Source organism: Mustela putorius, unplaced genomic scaffold (genome assembly GCF_011764305.1).
Source record: "Mustela putorius furo isolate JIRA1106 unplaced genomic scaffold, ASM1176430v1.1 tig00000145_pilon_pilon_pilon, whole genome shotgun sequence".
Classification (NCBI taxonomy): domain Eukaryota; kingdom Metazoa; phylum Chordata; class Mammalia; order Carnivora; family Mustelidae; genus Mustela; species Mustela putorius.
In genome coordinates, this window is record NW_025421294.1 from 3617585 (window position 1) to 3636023 (window position 18439).

Sequence of the window (18439 nt, forward strand, 5' to 3'; positions counted from 1 at the left end):
CCAATCGTCTGTTTGTAGTGGTGATAACGATCACACCATAGCTTCGCACCACCTGCAATTGAGTCTAATCATAGGAGAAAGTGAGGTGGACTTGTCTTGCAGGCTGAGACAATCTTGGAATTAGACTGATATATTCGTTGCAAGGGAGTTACAGGTGCAACACTGCCCATTTAAGCGTGACAATGATTCACGTCAAATGAACTTTCACTGCTATTTCCAATCCTCCTTCCAATCTGATATTACAGCTACTGCTTAGTCACCAGGACAGCAAGCTCCTTTGCGTCAAAACCACCCTCCTCAAAAATACCCCTGCGCTTCCACCCCTGGTACTCTATCCATTCTATCACATTACACTTTCCTCCACCAAGATTCAGCTCTAGCATCCGATCCACAATGCTCTCTGGCGTACAAAGCTTCATTCCATTCTCCTTCAAAATAACTGTGGCATGTTTTCAATGGAAACCCGAATACATCACACATGGTTAAAAATAATTCAAGCAAACAAAAGTTCTGAATGAAGTTCTGAATGAAACATCTCCTTCACAAGACCATAGTTCCTTGGCTGAGGAGCTTCTCAGTCTCCTAAAGGGCAGCCATTACATCATTTTTTGAAATACCCTTCCAGAAGTTTTCCCTCTCCTGGAAATACACACAAAATACAGAATAACTTTTTTAGAGGAACAGAAGAACACAATGGACACTCTTGTACAACTTGATTTTTGTTCTTAGCACATTCAGGAACTTGTAAATCTAAGTTAATACATGCGAAGCCCTTAGAACGGTTCCTGGCCCACAGCAAGGGCTAAGTAACATTCAGGTGGAGTGTATCAGAGGCCATCCCAGCACTCAAGAGTTTCTACCAATTAGACCCCAGAAGCATACAAATAAAGGCTGGGGGTTTCACTGGACAAGAGCTCCGGGGTGCTCTTCCCCCCCTCACATCCAGAGGGCATGTGAGGCAGAGGATGTGAGGCAGACTCCCTGCAGACTTGGCTATTACCTCTCCCCTTTGTGTGGCATTTGGGGGAAAAGGCCACCCCGGAGCTCACACTTCCGAACTAAAATCACACCTCCCTCCCTCTAATCCCCAAGTCTAAACAATAGGCGGAGGAGTAAAAACAAAACACGTTCTTGCACTTTGCCTTGATGACAGGGCAAGAAGGATACATTCGGCCAGATACGATTAGCTTTGTGGCATCAGCTCCCTGAACGTTCTGCCCGAGCTGGCTCAGCTCTGCACTAGGTCCCAGAATGTTTCTAGAAGGTAAGCTGCAGTAACCTTGCCTCAGGCTCCGGTCCCAACCCTTCCTGTGTCCCCTAATAAGAGCAGAACACACAGGAGGTGTGAAATCAGATGTGACTCCAGCGAGGACAAGGCCACGTGTTCCGCTGGCTTTGGGAGATGACCGCAGAGTCCCTGTCAGTCCTCACGAGCAGTTTTCAGGTCAGAGAACTTGGGAAGCTCTGACGAAGGCGCCAGTTTTCGCCATTTTCAGCTCCCTCACCTCAGGCCCGCAGCACTTCGGGCTCATTTGCATACCTGATGAGCCTTTCACTGCCCAGGATCTTTCCGCAGCCTACCCAGAATGCACCTTGCCAGCCTGGGCACTGGGTGGGGCAGGGGCAGGGGCCATGGGAGCTGGACTGGCAAGAGCTCTGTGAATTTTGGCGTTTGGGGCAAGGGTGGAATTTGGGAGAGCTTGTGACTGCAATTAAAGGGAAGTTGGCAACTTAAACACTGCCCCTTAACAGTTAGTTGAGGGTCCATTAAGTTTAAGCCCCCACCCCACCCCGCCCAGACTTCTTTGCAGGTACCTATACCCCTGTGGGCTCGCGGACACATGTGCACACATTAACAGGAACCACTCAGCAACCGAAAAGAGGAGAAGCAGAAAGAGAAGGAAAAACAGTGGCATCCTGAGGCTCACAGGGGAAGAAACATGAGAGGCTTGACCCCTTCATGTTACTTTACTGAGAGGCTTATGTGGGGTGAGGGACTGGGTCAAAACAAGGTCTGTCTTAGACACCTGTTCTTGCCACCGACTCTCCCAAACGTTTCCCAAAGCCTTAGAGCGCCCGATACACGTACACACATAAGTGCACATACATAGGGAAAATGAGCCTTCTTTTTTAACAGCTGCAGCTTCTTAACGGAATGGACTTTCCACTGAGCCTGTCATATAAATAACCCACAGCCTCTGTCAAAGAGAATATTAAAAATATTGAAGTTGAATAAATAGGGCATAATAAATAATTACATAAATAATAAATAAATAGGGCATAGTTTACCTAAAGTGGCACTTGGCCTGGCCACCTGGGTCAATAGAGGTTCAGGGGCTACTGAGTGACCTCAATTGTTCTGGACCAAAACAAAGAGAAACTTTTCTGAGCAAAATAATAATCAGGTCAGCCTCCTAGAGCCTTAGGAGTGAACACAAAACCAAGGGTCAAAAGGACAGGACAGTGTCAGACCAACCTCAAGAGGAAGGCCCAGAATGCACTGTGACAGTGTGTCAAGGCTGGAATGTAGGCTGAGCATTGTGCTGAAGGCAAACTGACCTTGTCCTCTGTGCACAGATGTGAGAGAAAGAGGAGTGGGATGTAAGTTTAGGGAAGGGATCAGACACTCTCCAGGGAAGGATGGATGACAACTCCGCGCAGCTGTCTGGAAAGTTCAGGGCTGTTGAGCTGTTCCAGTGACTTTAGGGAATTAAGATGTTTGGAGTAGGAGTCCCAGACAAAAGTCTGAATTTAGTCTGGCTTCCAGTTGCTCGGACCAAAAACCTTCGTGTCATTCTTGACACACATCTGCTCCATTCCCAACACTCCCGCCAACATCCAGTCTATTAGGAAATTCTATCAGCCTTATTTTCTCAATATATCCATTTCTGCCCATTTCCCACCACGTCTGTGCTATCTATCACCCTGGTCCAAGTCATTATTATTGCTCACCTTGATTACTGAAATAACTTCCCTACGGTTTTTGTTTCTATCCTTGCTCACCTATATAGTCCACACAGCAGCCAGAGCGATAATTTGGTAAGTGATAAATTACTAAATTCTCCAACTGAAACTAATACTACACTGTATGCTGACTAACTGGAATTTAAATAAAAACTTGGAATTAAGGGGGGGGGGGTTGCATGATGTGATAGGCATTAGATGGTATTCACAACTAACAAATCATTGAACACTACACCAGAAGTATGTAAATGATGTACTACACGTTGGCTAATCGAATTTCAGCAAATAAATAAATAAATAAAAACTTGTAGGAAGAAAAATAAATATTTATTTGAGCAGCATAAATAAACAAATAAATAAAATGCAAGTCAACTTCTCTGCTGAAAATCCTGTGATAGCTTCCCTTCTCACTTAGAGGAAAACCAAAGTCCTTCCACTGCTTTACAAGGACCTCTAGGGAGTGGACCCATGGCCACGAGGCCATCACCTCCACCTCCTTACAGCCTCACTCAGTGCAGCCACACTGGCCTCCTCATCCACCTGGAACTGAGCAGGACCGCTCCTGCCTCAGGGACCTGCTCAAATGCAGTTCCCTCTGCCTGGAAATGTCCTCCCCAGATATACTCATGATTCATCCCTTCAGCTCCTTCAGGCTTTTTTTTTTTTTTCCAAATATCGACTTCTCATAAAGCTCTACCCCTTAAACGGTTCTATTTCTTTTGTGCATACAAATTCCTCTTAAAGTGTTCTATTTCTTTTCATATAATTTATCACTTTCTAATGTTATAATAAGCACATTTTCATATATTGAACATATTTATTACACAGTACATATTTATTACACTACCTGTCTGTCTTTCCCCACACAAAAATGCAAAGTTCCGTGAACACAGGTAGTTTTACATAATTTGTTAACTCATGAATTCTTTGAGCCTACTAGATGGTCAAGATATAGATGATTCTCAACACAAATCTTCTAAATAAACAAATACAGTCATTTAGGTCAAAAGCCACTGAATGGCTCCTTTGCCAGACCAGGAGCTCCTCTATAAAAAGAAATGTGGCATCCATCCATTCACGCATGTGATTAGTATTTATTGCGCACCTAATCTATACCAAGCACTATGCTAGAGAGTCTAAAATACAATGGTGAACAAAACATGTACAACTTCTTGCCTTCATGGAACTTACAAATTAGTGCCTAGAGACAGATACTCAACACATAACTGCACAAATGAGATCATTACTACCAACGTAGTGTACCATTAAAATAGTCCAGGAAAATCTTTATGTTTTGTACTGGGTTGGTGGTAGAGGAGGTGGAAAAAGCTAAGCAGATTAAAGATTATTTAGTAAAGAAAATGTAACGGGAGATATAAATGTATTAGGTGGGGTTGGGGAGAATATATAACAAAGGTAAGTCCCAAAGCTCTGGTTTAAGTAACTGAGTGGATGAAAGTGCCCTTTGCTAGAGTAGTGGAGTCAGCTAAATAATGGTCCACCAAAGATATACATGTTCTAATCTCTGAAATTTGTAAATGCTATCTTATCTGGAAAAAAAAGACATTTGCAGGTATGATTAATTTAAGGATCTTAGGAACAGGAAACTATTCTGGATTATCTGGCTGGGCCCTACGTGCACTCACATGTAATCACATGTATCCTTATAACACATGTATTCTTATAAAAGGGAGATCAGAAGATATGCACGCGCACACACACACACACACACACACACACAAGGCGATATGAAGATGGAACCAAGAGAAATTTGAAGATGCTGGCATTGAAGATGGGAGTGATGGGATCACAAGTCTACTATGATGATTAATTCTATGTGTCCACTTAACTGGGCCACAGGATGTCCACACATTTGGTCACACACCATTGTGGTTGTGTCTGTGAGAGTGTTTCTGGATAAGATTAACATTTGAATTGCAAGGCTGAGTAAAACAGACTGCTTCCCTAATGTGGGTAAGCCTCAGCCAATCAACTGAAGACCTGAAGAGAACAAAAATGCTTAGTTAGAGGGAATTCCTCCAGCCTGACTGATTGAACTAAGACATTTGTCTTTTCCTGCCCTCACACTGGAGCTGCCATGCCACCACTGGTCCTCCTCAGTCTCTAGTTTGCAGATCTTGTAACTTCTCACCCTCCATAGTTGTGTATGCCAGTTCCTTGCAAAAAATAACACACATACACACACTATTGATTTCAGTTCTCTGAAAAACCCTAATTAATACACCAAGGAATGCTGGAAGCCATCAGAAACTGGAAGGATCGAGAAACAGATTCACCTTGATTTCAGCTCAGTGAAACTGATTTTAGATTTCTGGCCTCCGGGACTCTAAGACTATAAATGGATACTACTTTAAGCCAATCTGACTGCAGTCAGTTGTTACAAACGTCACAGGACACTGACGAAATGGGAATCACTATAAGAGGAGATGTGGGGCAGGAGGGCATCAGGATTAGGTTTGGAACATGAAATCTGGGATGCCTATCACACACCTAGGGGAGAGGCAGGTCAAATCAAGATTTGGAATGCAAGTATGGAACTGATGGAACGGTCTGAGCAGGGGTATAAACCCCGGAGCCCACAGACTGGAAAGCATAAGAAGCAGAGTAAAAGGAAGGACAGCTGAGTGCCACATCCTGAAGCAGTCTCAACAGTGAGGGGTCGGGAAAGAGGATAGCTTGAGAAAGAAGCAAGAGAGCATGGGGTCTTGGAGACCAACAGAGGTGAGAGTTTTTGAATTACATGGTCCTCAGCTCTGGAGCAGAACCCAGTGTGGAGGAGATTTAAGAGTGAATGGTCGATGAGGCAGGAACAGCCTGTGTGGAAAATTTATCCTTAAAGTATGTTTGGTTTGGAAAGTAAATAAAGAGAGCAGAGAGTTGCCAGGAATTTGGGGCTCTGGGAAGATTTTTTTTGGGGGGGGGGTCCTTATTTTAAATAGGAGAGTTTAGGGCATCAGGGCATTGTGCTTGGAAAATTACCTGAGAGAATAGAAACAATTGGAAATGCAAATGAAGGTGAGGTTGCTGGCTGAAGCCTGAGAAGGCTGAAAGGGGAAGCACACACAGAGAGCAGGTCTTAATCTGGGCTGTCATCTAGGATTTCCTGGGGATAATTTTAAAATCTTACTGCCTAGCCTGCACCCAAGACAAATGGCATCAGATTTCCTGAGTTAGGACCCAGACATCAGTTGCTGTGCATGCTTCCCAGGTGATTCCAAGAAGTGGACCAGGGGCTTCAGAGCACACCCAGAAATCAAGGCCTTGAGTCCAAGGAGCATCAGGCACAGGTTGGAGGTTTGCTGTGTGTAAGTGAGGGAGTTGCCAACTTCACCGTTATATTTTCAAAATTCAAGACAAGGTCATGTGCTAAGTATGTCCTGAGGATATAATGGAATAAGGGAAGACTGAGAGCCAAAGAAAAGGAAAATAAGATGACTTAGTTCATACTGAGAATGGAAAAGGGAAGATGACCTCTAATTGGGGAAACCTGGCAAGAGCGCTGAAAAGATGACCTGTAATTGGGGAAATGTGGCAAGAGCGCTGCTATAATTTACAGCTATACCATCCGTCCATCCATCCGTCCATCCATCCGTCCATCCATCCATCATTTGTCGCAAAGACACCAAACTAGGCAGTAAGGATAAAACATAAGCAAGACAATGTCCTCACAGATTTCACAATTCAGTGAGAAAGTAGACATATACGTAAAGAGAAGATTCAGGAGCTTTACTCCGTCAAAGGGATAGTGGGGACCATAACCCTTATGGGGACAGGAGGCATCTCCTCCCATCACAGTACATGGCACACAGGAGGCCCTCAGCCATGTTCATTGTACTCCCAGAACTTGACTGTTGTGGGGAAAGGGAGGGCATGAAATTGACATGAAATGACAATTCAGCTTTTATTCTCCAGACGTGACAAAAGCAGCTGCAAAATTTAATGACCTTACCAGCAGCATAGTGTCACGTGGCATCTGCAAACAGGAGAAAGTCTCAGAGCTCAGAAGGGGTGCCAATGCAGAAGTCAATGTGGAATTTTCTACATGGTAATTTCCATGTGAAATTCAGAAAGTGGTCACTAGGTGGCAGGATTAACATTTGCAAAATAACTTGCCAAGTGTAGGAACTAATCAGATACCAGCTGGTGCCCAAAACCAAACTTCCTGGTCCGCCCAGGGAGTTTCCTGTGCCAGTGTGACCAGCAAGGAGAAGAACACTATAAACTGGTTGTTTTGGGTCACTGTTTAATGTAAACTGATTAGCCTATGGTTATTTAGTCTCCTGTCTCTTTGGCCTCTAAAAACTATGTTGTCGGATAAAGTAGACACTAGTCACATGGACCTCTTTGAGCACCTGAAATGTGACTAGTGCAAATGAGAAACTAATACTTAATTGTATTTTCTTTAATTCATGTAAATATAAAAGCTGATATTCTATTTCAATTATTGGAAAAACTCTCAATTATGCTTGAAACAACTTGGGTATGTCAATCCCAAGTTGAATCCTTTTTAACCATAAATTTTCTGAAATCTAAATACAGACCAAGAATTTCCAAACAAAATGTACTATGAAATTGAGATCTGGTATAAGGGTAAAATATACATCATGAAAAATAAAAGGTAAATATCTCATAAATATTTTACACTGACTGCAATGATTTTTACATTGCATGGAATTAAATATAATATTTTGATATATGAGATGAAAATGCATTACCAAAACCAACTTCACATAGTATTTATTTTTATTGTAGGTGTCTTAGCCTGCTGTAACAGAATACCATCAACTAACTAGTTTGTTTAAACAACATCTACTTCTCACAGCTCTGGAAGCTGAAAGTCTAAAATCAGGGTGTGACAGATTCAGTGTCTGGTGAGGATCCTCTTCCTATTTGGAGACAGCTACCTTCTTACTCTATTTTCACTTGGTGCAGAGAGAGATCATCTCTCTTGTGTCCCTTAAAAGGGCACAAATCACATCACAGTCTCCACCCTCACGATCTAATGACTTCTCCAAAGCTCTACCTACAAATGCTATCAAATTGGATATACAGTCTTTAATACATGAATTTTGAAGAGACATAAACATGCAGTCTATAACAGTGGGCTACAAGAAAATTAAAAATTACTTAGGTGGTTCCCATTGTTTCTCAGAAGGATGTGTCAAGTTTCCTATGCAATAGAGCTTTTGTTAATGTAACATGAGGGACTAGAGAACATAGGTCAGGAAACGGCTAAGGAATGAGGTTGAGCTGGGTGGGGGGCTCCACAGAGCAGTGGGCTGGCATTCCCCTACTTTGACCCACTCTTAAAGCATGACACCCTGACCAAATGGGTTTTTTGTTTTGCTTTGTTTTGTTTTTGTTTTTGTTTTTGTTTTTGTTTTTTCATTTCTAGCCCAAAGAGACAGAAGATCCAAGTCCTGGGGAGACAAGGTGGCTGGGAAGGGTCTTTCAAAATTAACCCAGAGCTTTTTCTGTATACAGTCCCCCACTTCGAAAGCTAGACCCCTCTCTGTTCTCAGGGCACTGGTCTCAGCTCAGATACTGTCCTAAGAGAGGCTTTTCAAAAGGGGTAGGGGGAGCAGAGAAGAGAGTTCGAAGGTTTCTTCAAAGCATTGGGAAAAGCTGGTTGTTCTGATGGTTTTTTCTCTTCTTCAAACTTCCTTGTCACCTTCCCTCTCCTGTTTTATCTCTAGTGTCAAACTCCTTAGGTTCAAACCCTACACATCCCTGAATGACTGAACAAGTTATTGAGTTTCCTTGTGTTTCTTTACCCAGAAAAGACTACTCAGAGTGTACTCATAAAGATTAAATGAAAAAATATCTGTGAAGTACTTAAAACAGTACCTGGGCATAATAAACACTATGCAGTAGATATTATTATTTTCTCATAACTTTTTTTTTCAACTTCCTCATGAAGGTGATAAAGAGTTGGCATTCTAAGTCAGAATTTTAAAAAAAAACTAACTAAAAAGCAAAAATACTTCCAATCCCAATTTTGCAGCTGAGAGTATAAAGAAAAAAAATAACAAGTCAACAAAAAGTACATCTATTCTGCAACTGTGAACCATGGTCAGGCTGGTAGATTTCTAGGTAGAATAGGCCACCTCCTGCCCTGGGAAGAACCCAGATCCTCAGCTATCCAGATTTCTGCTCCATCTCCTGCAGAAAAAACAGCCATCAGCTTGTGCAGAGCAACCTGTCACAGGTCTTAATGGCGGTGGTAGCTCAGTCATTTGTATTAGCACATTTTGACATGACAGCTGACTTCTCCAGACACTACAAAACTGTACTGCCCCTGCTCAGGCTCTACACCTTCTCAGAAAAACCACAGCTTGGGATAGCTCTAAGACAATTCCAGCACTGACTCTGACATTATTGGCTCATACGAAGCAAACACTGTCATTTGTTTGGTTTATTTCTGGCTCCCGAATACTTACCTTGCATACGTTTCAAATCTGTAAGTCAGCCTCACTTTACACAGCAGATATGGGCATAGTTAAATTTTGAAAAATCAGGTCATCCAAAAATGCACTAGATTTGGCTACAGTTTAAAGGAGGGTGTCCTGCAGTCACAGATAAACTGAGTCCTTTGTTAAAGGACTAATTTCATGAGTGTAACAAATTTCAAAGTGTTACAAACGGTAGATTTTTTTAAAAATGAATTAAACTATATTTAGAAAGTGAAAAGGAAGTTTTAGAATTTCCTCTTTCTCCTTCCCCTTTTTTTTTTTTTTTAATAGACCTTCAATGCGAGGGAACTGCATTCCAAAGAGGAAGACTATGTTAGAACTGAAGCTATAATCACAATTTTTCCCGTTCTCAGCCACTGTTGGTTGCATCTCCATGTAAAGATTTTTTTTTTCCTCTAACCTTGTTGTTTATTTATGGCTGATCTTATCACAATCTATGTTTATCTAGAAATACAAAATGGATTTTCTCTCTCCTGTTGAAAATCCCAAGACCAGTTCTTGGCTTCCTGTTTTCTTCTCCACAGGTTCCAGGTGCTTGCATCTTATTTTAAAAAGGAAAAGCCTAGGGGCACCTGGGTAGCTCAGTGGGTTAAAGCCTCTGCCTTCAGCTCGGGTCATGATCCCAGGGTCCTGGGATCGAGCCCCACATCAGGCTCTCTGCTGGGCAGGGAGCCTGTTTCCTCCTCTCTCTCTCTCTGCCTGCCTCTCTGCCTGCCTCTCTGCCTACTTGTGATCTCTGTCTGTCAAATAAAGTAAATAAAATCTTTAAAAAAGGGAAAAAAAAGAAAAGCCTAAAAAAAAGGAAAAGCCTAAAGCTAAATGGGTACCATCTTGGAGATAAACTGCCTATCGTGTTGGTCAATGTCGGGGCTGGGGGACAGGGTACATCTCAGGTATTTGGGGCCCTCTACTCCTGACTTCCCTCCAGCCAGGCACAAGCCCCTGGCCAGGCTCAGCAGACCACTGGGTCCCAGCCCTGGAAATGGAGGCAGCTCAAGCCTTTTCCTTTGTCACCATGCTGGCTACTGACCTGACCGGGCATCTGGGCAACCCCACAGTGTCTTGGAAGAATGCAGACCTATGGAGAGAAAACACATGGGTGCTGCTTGGGCCTTCCAGAGACAAAGACCAGAAAAAAAATATTCTGAAGAGCAAGGGATACATGGGGTGCTAGGATGATGAAAAGCCGTCACTGAAGTCGAGGCTCAAAAGTAGAAAGAAGTATAAAAATCCAAGAGGAAGAAAAGTGTGAGAGAAAGATAATTGAAACAAGAACTGAACACCAACAAAACAGACAAACTTTACGAGAAAAAGGGTTTCAGAAAGGAAATACAAGAGAAGTGGAGTGGGAGCCAGGCGTGGAAGTAAGGGCTCCTGTACGGGGACGTTAAGGAAAAGGACCAAGAGGCCTTTCCCTGAGCAGAGTCCAGGGGGAACTGCAGGGCTCCGACTCATTTACTCTCTGTACTGATGAATTCCTGCGATTGTGTTTGGTTTTGTCTGGTTTTGTAGGTCACCGCCCCTGGTAACTTGGTACAAACTTAAAAACATGATTAATTGGGAATGCAAGCTGGTGCAACCTCTCTGGAAAACAACATGGAGGTTCCTCAAAATGTTGAAAATAGAACTGCGCTATGACCCAGCAATAGCACTACTGGGTATTAACCCTAAAGATACAAACGTAGTGATCTGAAGGGGCACGTGTACCTGAATGTTTATAGCAGCAATGTCCACAATAGCCAAACTATGGAAAGAACCTAGATGTCCATCAACAGATGAATGGATAAAGAAGATGTGGTCTATATACACAATGGAATACTGTGCAGCCATCAAAAGAAATGAAATCTTGCCATTTGCGACGACGTGGATGGAACTAGAGTGTATCATGCTTAGCGAAATAAATCAAGCGGAGAAAGACAACTATCATATGATCTCCCTGATATGAGGATGTGGTGATGCAACATGGAGGCTTAAGTGGGTAGGAGAAGAATCAATGAAACAAGATGGGATTGGGAGGGAGACAAACCATAAGTGACTCTTAATCTCACAAAACAAACTGAGGGTTGCTGGGGGGAGGGGGATTGGGAGAAGGGGGGTGGGATTATGGATATTGGGGAGGGTATGTGCTTTGGTGAGTGCTGTGAAGTGTGTAAACCGGGCGATTCACAGACCTGTACCCCTGGGGATAAAAATATATTGTGTTTTTTAAAAATAAAAAATTTAAAAATTTAAAAAAAAAACATGATTATTTTTCAGCATTTTGAAATAAAGCACTCCAAATGCAAATTGTCCCAGGATAGCAAATCTTCCCCCAAAACCAAAAACCTTCAATATGTTCCAACTATACAGGACCTAAGAGAGACCTACTTGGAGTATAATTAGGGTGTCTATTTGGGACAAACAGTGACTCTCTGGACAGAGATTGGTTCCAACCCCGCCATGTTCAGTAGCTTTGGGCACTTTTTGGAGAACCAAACTGTTGCTTTAAAATAGAGAGAAGCTGGTGTGTGAGATTCATGCCATCTCTAAAAACACGTTTGCAAGACATGTGCCAGTGTTCAGATGTTGCCACAAGAAAAGCTCTCTGTGCAGAATTTTAACCTTCTATTTCTAGTCCCTCAGCTCTTCCCCAAAGTCTTTTGTCCTCTACCCAGCCCCCCGCCCCTGCAACCCCCATGCTGGCCAACTGCTCAAGAACTCCTGTGACTGGAGAAAGCCTCCTTCACAGGAGGTGGCTGTAGTAAGCAGAGATTGGGCAGGCCAACCTGGTGAGCCCCCTAAATTAGCTTCTTTGTATAAATATTTCCCCTTGTCCCTACTTACCAATCAGGAGCCATGATGTGTCCTGATCACAACAATAATTTGGGCCTGGGGCAGCCACCTCTTGCTCCATCATGAAAGAGGACTATTTACAGTCACCTTTGCAGTCAATTCATCTCCTTAGCAGTGGAAAGTCACTACAGCTCACAGTAATCACTGGTTGTGAGCAAGGAGGCCCTTGGTGGTCAATAGCATTTGGCCTTCAGCGGCCCCGGCAGTGGCTCAGAGCTGTAGATTATGCACAATTAAGAAAATGCATCTGTGTGAAGCAAGAAGCAGCCCACAGGCCTGGGGACCAAGTCAGCATGTCCTTGGCATTTACTAGGTCCAGATGTCTTTATCTTCTGGGCAGGAAGTCAGGGTCTGTCCAGATGGCATCTTGATTGCCTTCAGCCCAGCTGATTAAATTTCTAGGGCTGACATCTCTTCCAAATACACTCTCCATCCTCAAAAATGTGGTTGTCGAATAAGTGCCAGAAGAATCCCTGTACACAGCAGCAAACCGGGAGGCCTCGAATTGGAACCTGAGGGTCTGGGACACAGACACTGTGCAAACCCCCTGCCACATGGCTGTGGTTCTGGAATGCTTCCTATTGCAAGCAAGGGAATTTCTGGAAAGCCAGTGTGGTGAGGAGCAAGATCACAACTCTCGGATCAGACAGGGCCCATTAGGAGTCCTAGAACCTCCACACTCTGACCTGTAAGCTGGAGCCTATCCCTAAACCACTCTGGCCTCAGTTTATTGGCCTATAAATCTACAATAACAACAAGACCTTCCTTGACAAGTTTTTTTTGAAAATTTTTTTGAGATAATGCATGTCAAGCGCCTACAAGATTACCTGGCTTCTTCCTAATAAGGTTTCCTTGCATATATTTTCTAAGAAGCCTTCCTTAGTTTTGTTCCTAGCCTTATTTTGCCTTCAGAGAACCTGCTTCTTAGAAATGGAGACCTGAATGGGGGTGACGAACCAGCCTGGGCACCGCATATGCCTTTTGTTAGAAATAATAAATTATGGGTGCCGGGTGGCTCTGTTGATTAAGGGTCTACCTTCAGCTCAGGTCATGATCTCAGGGTCCTGGGACTAAGCCCTTTGTCAGGCTTAGGGGAGAAGGCTCCCCTTCTTAGTGGGGAGCCTGTTTCTCCCTTTCCCTCTGTCCTTTTCCCTACTTGTTTTCCTCTCTCTCCCTTTCTCAAATAAATAAATAAAATATTTTTTAAAAAAATAAGTCAAGCGGAGAAAGACAACTGTCATATGATCTCCCTGATATGAGGAAGTGGTGATGCAACATGGGGGCTTAAGTGGGTAGGAGAAGAATCAATGAAACAAGATGGGATTGGGAGGGAGACAAACCATAAGTGACTCTTAATCTCACAAAACAAACTGAGGGTTGCCGGGGGGAGGGGGCTTGGGAGAAGGGGGGTGGGATTATGGACATTGGGGAGGGTATGTGCTTTGATGAGTGCTGTGAAGTGTGTAAACCTGGTGATTCACAGACCTGTACCCCTGGGGATAAAAATATATGTTTATAAAAAAATAAAAAACTATAAAAAAAACACACAAATAAATTATTCTCCGTAGTCCTTTACAGGTTACCCTTCATAAGCACACTTGAGAGGTAAGCAGGACAGATGCTACTCCTCTTTTATAGAAGAAGGCAAGACTCTGAGAGGCTAATGACTTGTCCAAGGTCACATAGGTATCTGAGTCTGAAGACAGAAACCCATAAAGGCTACTAAATTCCTGTCTGCTGCTAATCGCCCCCTGGGGAAGTCAGTGTTCCACATGGTGCAAAGGAACGAACAGGCTCCCCTCAAACCACCACCATCCTGCCCCCAACAAATGTCTCCCCTCATACCAGTGGGACTTTTCTGGGGTTCACTAGAATGAAGAAAGGATGTCATCCGGCCATTTACAGAAATTGTCTTGCCTCTCTGCTAGTTCAGCAAGTACTCTCCTCTTGTACTGCACTGTAAAGGGCTATGAGAATTTAATCTAATATGATGCTCACAGAAAAAAAGCCTGACAAGAGACAGGATGTGAAAAATGTTCCAAAAGGGCTAAAATAAATGATTTGATAATAATATGAATAATCCCAGCTCTTGGGAATGTCAGGCTCATGTTGTTCTTTTATATTCTTAAAATTAAAAAAAAAAAAATTGACAGGGTTGGATTAGATTATTTTAAAGCTTATTTTTAGTTTTAAAATTTCCAATATTAATATACCACTGTTAGGACCACTTTATTTCAGAGTTAAGGGTTTATCTCAGAATCCCAATTCCCAGTACTATTCTCTAGTCCCTGTATCCCAGTGCCTGTTAATATATTCATTTAAAGCTTGAGAGAAAAACCCCAAGGACACCTTTAACATTTATGCCCTTATAAAATATACCAGATGAAAAAAAAAAGTTAGTAAATGGCACTGACCTTATGGTTAATTGGAAGTTAAAACTTGATAAATATTCCTACATGTTACACATATTTCCAGAACCATATATGTGTAACCAGGTGTCCACAGATAATAATGAAGCCTTGATTTGGGGAAACGTCCTTTTTAAAATATCCTTTTTTAAATGGCTATAAGCTTCAAATGCTATAATTTTTAAATCCAGTTTAAGTGGTTATAAGTCCAGGGAGTGGCTATTTTTGCTATGAGTCATCTCACAGAGGGGTAAATCCTGGGGCAGGAAATGCAAACTGTCCCTGGATTAGGCAAGAAGAACTCCCCCTTTCTCTGAATACTAAGGCCAAGGAGGCCTGGGCTCTGAGATGTGAAAAGGCCTGGGGTAATTTTGTGGAGGAGAAGGGATGTCCCAAGAACTTGGGTCCACAGGCCATGTGAGGATATGGTGCCTACTTGGTTAAGATGGTGATAACAGAACCATCAAACATGGAGCAGAGAAACAGGCAGTTCTGGAGCAAGAGAATCAAGGGCAGCATGGCAAAGCCATCAGCACAAATGACCTTGAACGTGAGCACGTGGTAAGAAGAGCCATGTCTCCCCTCCAGGTGGTGAAGGGGCTCTGTTTAGCCTGGGGATATCACAAGAGCCACCAATCGAAAGGCGAAGGCATAGAGCATGTCTAGACCTGAAGGCTCTGTTCTAATGTGCCCACAAGGCAGAACGCCAGGAACCCCCAAGAGAGTGGTGGGGAGGATTTTAGGAGGTCTTCACCTCTGAGCTTCATTGCTGTAAACCTTAATGGTTTAGTAACATAAACGAATATGGAGAAATATAATGATAAGACATTAAATTGATCATAAGAAGCATTAGAATATTCAAGTTGAAGTAGAATTTTAGATGCAAGTTGATTAGCATCTGGGGGTGGGAGAGGAAACAGGGGGAAGGTCAGGCACGACCCAAAAGCAGAACAAAAACTAAATGTACAAGAGAAAAAAAAAAAAAAGAAAGACAGGACAGTTGTACACCACCTGGTGCCCATGAGCTGTACATGGAAATTAAATGTCTAGTTCTTTGCTAAAGGTGGAAGACAGAAGCATATTTGGGTTTGCAAATCCCTGAAAAAAGGCATATTAGCCTTTGGGTTTTAGCTAAGAAAGGGCTTAAAGAAGCAAACAAGTTATCCTAGGATCCCAAGTCACTCCGCGGACTATCATCAAATGGAAAAACGAGAAAGTGAGGTCATGGGTCTCCCAGACATGAAAGTGGACGGTTCTGGGAAGTCACCCATGGAGTGGCTGCTGACCCAATGGATGAACGCATGGGAACATGGGGGAATAAAAGAACAATAATTTCCCTGGTTACTTGTCTTTAGAAATAAATGAGTTTCTAATGTCTTTTCTTAACTTCTCCTTTCCCTTTCCATATCTCTATAAGAACTGGCTCTTAAAATAAGGGACAGCAGTTCTATCCCATAATGGCTCTGTGAATCGGTTGGAATCATAGCAGCCATGATGTCCACCACTCCAGGCAAACCTCTCTCTGTTTTCTCTTTGCTAAGAAGGGGCAAGCTCACCTGGAATAAGAAAGAGTCATTGTCAACAAACAGCAAGTAGGAGACTATTTTACTGGCTCAAGCCAATCAGTTATATAAGTAAAATGGAAACCACTGTTTTGAAATAGACAAATTGGATTTTTAGATGCAGAAGTGCCTTACAGATAAGCTAGTCCAACTCCATCATTTGACAGATGGGGACATTAAGATACAGAAGGACGTTCCAGTGACGCACGAGTTGATGGCAAAGCTAGAACAAGAATTCAAGTCATTGCTTTCCTTAGAAGATTTGGAAAACATTCAGATAGACCGTAAGGGATTCAGATGCATGTAGCTATGGTTGGGTTGGAGGAACTAGAGATTTTTTAAACCTGGGAAGGTTGTGATTCAGAGACATCTTAACTACTGTCAAGCAGCAAAGGACCAGCAATAAAGGCTTGAACTTACTCTGTTGGCCTGAGGAAAGGAGGAGCATTGGAGGGAAGTCAGAGGGAAGACTTCAGTGCTTTGGTGGTTTAGGTTTTAAACAGTCAAAATTTGCCAAGACAATTTGTTGGGGGACAGTAAATTTTCTGTCACCTGAAGAATTTCAGAATAGACTGGGAGGTAATGTAGTGTCTATGTTTTGTCTATGGAAAGGGGTGGGGCAAGGGGTGTGGAGGGAAGAATTCAGGCATGAAAATCATTTGGATGGGGTGACCTTTAAGAGCCTGTGATTCTTTACAACCTGGTACCAAATAAGGGTTTATTCTTCTTTTGAACTCTAAACCTATCTTCCCATCTGTTTGCAATAGTTTAAATTTTAATCTATTTCATATTTCAGGGTATTATGCCCTGAATATTTGATTTGAATGCTGTGGCAGAAGGTCACTCATATTCATTTATTTTCTTTTACTCTTATACACTTGCAGTGAGTCTTTTGAATCCATTATGCAAACGTATGCAAATCATATGCAAATAGCATGGCCTCAGAAAATGACAAAATCCTATGGCCTTAACTGAGCCATCAAACCTTTCTTTAAAAAGAAAAGCAATACACCTTTTCCACGTCTCTGGCCAGGAGACAACTTTCTGGTAGTGATATTTCCATGACATTGGAATTGGTTAATCAGAGGAGTAATACATCCCTTGTATTTACATAGGAGTTAAAGTTTAAGAAAGCATTTTCACAGCTATGATCCCATTTGATCCTCATAATTACCCTGTGAGGGCAGAACAGGAATTGGAATTCCTGTTCTATTTTTTAGATAGGAAATAGATACAGACAAGTGACATGACTTGCCCAAGTTCACTTGGTTGGTCATCAGCAGACTTGAGGCCCAAAACTATGCTCCTTCAAAACCAGAGCTCTTGCCATGCACCGAGATACATGCCTTTAAGGCGAGGTGGGCTGTCATCCAGTTTGCCTGCACTGTGTCTTACCAGAAGCACCTTCGGAGCCTCTTCTGTCGATGAGAATGGCATTTGAGGGGCGAGATGAGAAAAGCCTAAATATTTGTAGTAGCCCTCGCACGGTGCCTAGGCCACAGTTTCTCCAACCCCCTCTGCTTTTTCTTGTCTGGTCTGACATTTCCGACATTTCCAGATGATGCACTGTCTTCATCCCAACCATTCTTCACTCTTTCAGGAGGCAAAATTCTTCCTTAAATTACAGTATGTAAGAGCACAGTCTCCATCGTGAGACCGTGGGTCTCAAGCCATCGTCCTCCATTTCCTAGTTATGCGGCCTTGGAGAGGTCATGTAATTTCTCCAAGCATGGGTTTTTACATCTATAAAGAGGGAGAAACAACAGCACCTCTATGGTAGGACATGGGATAAAGATATAAACGCAAACAAAACAGCACCCTGCCTGGAGGCTGACATAGAACAGGGGCTCAATAAATAGCAGCTCTGGTGATTCTTAATGAACAGTTGTGATGAAGTAATGGAAGCAGCCTCTCAAGTCATTCTGAGCTCTGCAGTAAAGAACCGGGCTCTGGGAAATGGACTGGGGGAACCATAACGCCAAGCAGCGCCTCTGATGTCTGGAGGGAGCTCAGTTCAGCCCAGTGAGGAATGGCTGAACTTTGACTTTCTTTAATCATTCCCCCATCTTGTGTCATGATGAGGACAACTGCAATCCTGCTTGAAGCTATTTCTAAGAAGAGGTAGAACCAAGGCTGACATCCTTAATCCTGCCCTCCCCCCCGGACTGCCCCATATACA